General features: G+C 54.0%; 1 protein-coding gene across 1 annotated transcript in view; it reads right to left on the bottom strand.

Moving 5' to 3' along the window:
* The window catches only part of LOC105516825 (chromosome unknown open reading frame, human C19orf12), a 17115-nt gene extending 16600 nt beyond the window's left edge, over positions 1 to 515 (bottom strand). Inside the window, exon 1 of the mRNA XM_011949163.1 lies at positions 291 to 515. The gene's annotated coding sequence lies outside the window, so the exon portion shown is untranslated. The remainder of the gene's footprint in view (positions 1 to 290) is intronic.
* Between the last annotated feature and the right edge of the window lie 3025 nt (positions 516 to 3540).

Here is a 3540-nt window from a genome sequence, read left to right on the forward strand (position 1 = left end):
CTCTCCAGCCTTCCGGCTGCGCGGGGCCTTCCGGGAAGCCACGCGCCGAGCCGGCTTCTGGCTACGAGCTGCGCACGGCTTTAGGGGGACCCAGGGGTCGCTGCTGGGCACCCCCTCCCCGGTCCCGGCCCACCCCGCCGCTGACACCGGGGCCCTGGCTTGGGTTATGGGTGAAGCACCGAGACGAGGCGCCCGGAGAGGAGTCCTGGGGACCGCAAGGCCGCGCTCCCGCAGGCCCAGCCCTGCCCTTCTCCCTTGCGCACGCACGATGAGATCCGGGCCCCGCGCACCTGCCTCCCGGACCGCGGGGACCTTCCGGAGACCTCCCTCCCTTTGGCCTGGAGGACCCCTTCCTCCCCGCAGTCTGGGCGCGGAAGAGAGCTCAGGGGCATCTGGAGGTCAAGGGTGCTGTGTCAATATTTGGTGAATGTGTGGGCCGAAGCCAGATTTCCGCTGTTCCAGAGCTGCTCTGGAGCCTCTGGGTCTGGGGGTTGCACAAGGAGAAGCAGGCTAGGCGGGACCCTTAATCCCAGCTGCCAGTGAGGCTGAGGAGGGAGGATTGCTTGAGCCCGAGCGTGGGCAACACAGTGACATCCCATCTCTACAAATAATAATAAAAATTAGGCCGGGTGGGTGACTCATACCTGTGACCTCAGCATTTTGGGAGGCTGAAGCAGGAGGATTGCTTGAGCCCAGGAGTTCGAGGCTGCAGTGAACCATGATTGCACCCCTGCACTCCAGCCTGGGAGACAGAGTGAGACCGTCTCTTGAAAAAAGGAAAAGAACTGCCTTTGCTCCTAGGATTCTTTGATGGGGGCCAAACCTGAGGCTAGGCAGCCTCTTAGGAAGGTGCAAAGGGCATGAGGCTGGGGTTGTAGAACTGCCCAGGAATACTACTGTATTGAGACCTGTGGAAAGCTGTCCCCACGCTTGTCATGCAAAGTCTGGTCTTGAACCATCTCAAATCCAAAAGCGGCTTCTGGGGGGCTCTCTATAGAGAATTAATCCTAACAGGAACCCTGCAAAGCAGGCATGGTTGTCATTGCTGTATTACAGACGGGAAGCTCTAAACACAGGCTGCTCTGCCCAAGGCCACCCTGGTTAGAAAATTTCAGGGCCCAGACTCCAGCCGGGGTCTCGGTAGCTCAAAGCCTCTGTCTGTGACCAGCACTCTGCCTGCTTTCCAGGGTGTTGTGGGCACCCAGAGGACGGACTCTTCCATTCTTAAAAGAATGGAACAAAGGCTGTTAATACCAAGCTTCCCCAGGCCTTGGCTGGGGTAAAACAACCCCATTTATTCCTGAATCAGAGCTTTTGCTTGAGTTTGGGTGACTTTCAAGAAGGAAAGTGAACTGAGGCCAGGGGAACTCAGCTTGCTGCCTTCCTGGGGCCTGAGTACGGCGCTCCCGTTTCTCTGCGGGCAGCTCCCTCTGGCGGCACATTGCAGAACTGGCCTGCAGACTCCTCCCCCAGAGATAGTGGGGAGAGGGCCCGTTCAGGGAAAGACGCTGGGAGTGAAAGAAGCTTCAAAGTCCAGGCCCTCCAGAGAAGCCACGCATGTAAGCAGTTCATGCAGCGGAGCGCGGTGGCTCACACCTGTAATCACAGCACTTTGGGAGGCCGAGGCGGGCAGATCACCTGAGGCCAGGACTTTGAGATCAGCCTGGGCAACATGGTGAGACCCCATCTGCACTAAACATGGAAAAATGAGCCAGACATGGTGGTGCACGCCTGTAGTCCCAGCTACTCGGGAGGTTGAGGCAGGAGAATCGCTAGGACCCGGGAGATGGAGGTTGCAGTGCGCCGAGATCGCGCCATTGCGTGCAAATCTGCAACCCATCAGCCTCCTGGGCCTCATTCTGATACGAATACAGGCATAACATGACCGCACACTCTGAACCCCAGAGATGGAGCACACGGTGCCTCATGCTCCTAAAGACAGCTGGGGCCTCCTGCACAGAGAGCAAGGCGTGCCGTGGGGTGTCCATGATGGCGCGGAAATGGCACTGGCCCAGCACACAGCGATGCTTTAGGCTGCTTACAGTGACCAAGGGAAAGTTCTTCCACGTCTCCGTGCCTCAATTTCCTCATCTGGGAAATGGCAACAAGAGTAGTGCTTATCCTATAGGATTGTTCTGAACATAAAAGGAGGTAATATGTATGAATCTAGATTATTCTTGTTTACATTACACAATGTGAAAATGAGCGGCTTCTCCAAAGTCCCAAATATGAGCTTCATGGGCCCAAGGTAGTGGGAAATCCAGTTCTATCCCCACCTTGACAAAACACTGTCTTGCTGATGGGCCCAACGATGCCCTAGGGTGCTAGGTGGTGTTCACACAGCCAGCCAGAGTCAAAACTCAGACGGGGCCCCTGAGGCCAGCGTTCTATGCCCTCACTTTCTCCCAAGGCTGAGTACACCAGCTCCTAAAACTTCCATGGCTCCTTCAGGCTAAAGCCACCTACCTAGACCAGGGCTGGATGATCCGCCATGTGTGCCACACCCAAAAACCCTGTAGTTCTTTTGTTGTTTCTTTTTGTTGTTGTTCTGAGACAGGAGTCTCCTCTGTTGCCTAGGCTGGAGTACAGTGGTGTAATCTCAGTTCACTGCAACCCCCACCTCCCGGGTTCAAGTGATTCTCATGCCTTAGTCACCCGAGTAGCTGGGATTACAGGTGTGCACCACACCATGCCTGGCTAATTTTTGTATTTTCAGTAGAGACAGGGTTTCACCATGTTGGTAAGCCTGGTCTCGAACTCCTGACCTCAGGTGATCCGCCCACCTTAGCCTCCCAAAGTGTTGGGATTATAGGCGTGAGCTACTGCACCCAGCCCAAACTTCTCTCTTCTAATAGTCATATTGGATTAGGAGCCCTCCCTAATAACTTCATTTTAACTTGATTACATCTGCAAAGACCCTATTTCCAAATAAGGTCATGTTCCCAGTGATGGGGTTAGGACTTCAACACATCTTTATACAATTCAAACCTTAATACCAGCTATCTTAATCTGTTTTCTGCTGCTGTAACAGAATGCCACTGACTGAGTAATTTATAAAGAGAATATATTTATTTGGCTCATAGTTCTGGAGGCTGGAAATTCCAAGATCCAGCAGCCACATCTGGTGTGGGCCTTCTTGTTACATGATAAGATGGCAGAAGGTATCACATAAAGAGGGAGCATGAGAGAGGGAAGAGGGCCACCCTTATCCCTTTATCAAGAGCCCACTCCTGGGACCACAGCATTAATCCACGCATGAGGGCAAAGCCCTCATGACCTCACGACTGCTGAAAGGTTCTCCTAGCAATTTGGGAGGCCAAGGCCAGCAGATCACCTGAGGTCAGGAGTTTGAGACCAGCCAGGCCAACATGGCAAAACCCCATCTCTATTAAAAATTAAAAAATTAGCTGGGCATGGAGGCACATGCCTGTAATCCTGCCTACTCAGGAAGCTGAGGCAGGAGAATCTCTTGAACTCCGGAGGTGGAGGTTGCAGTGAACCAAGAAAGCGCCATTGCACCACAGCCTGGGTAACAGAGTG

The sequence above is a fragment of the Colobus angolensis genome, unplaced genomic scaffold (assembly GCF_000951035.1).
Source record: "Colobus angolensis palliatus isolate OR3802 unplaced genomic scaffold, Cang.pa_1.0 Scaffold291, whole genome shotgun sequence".
NCBI lineage: Eukaryota > Metazoa > Chordata > Mammalia > Primates > Cercopithecidae > Colobus > Colobus angolensis.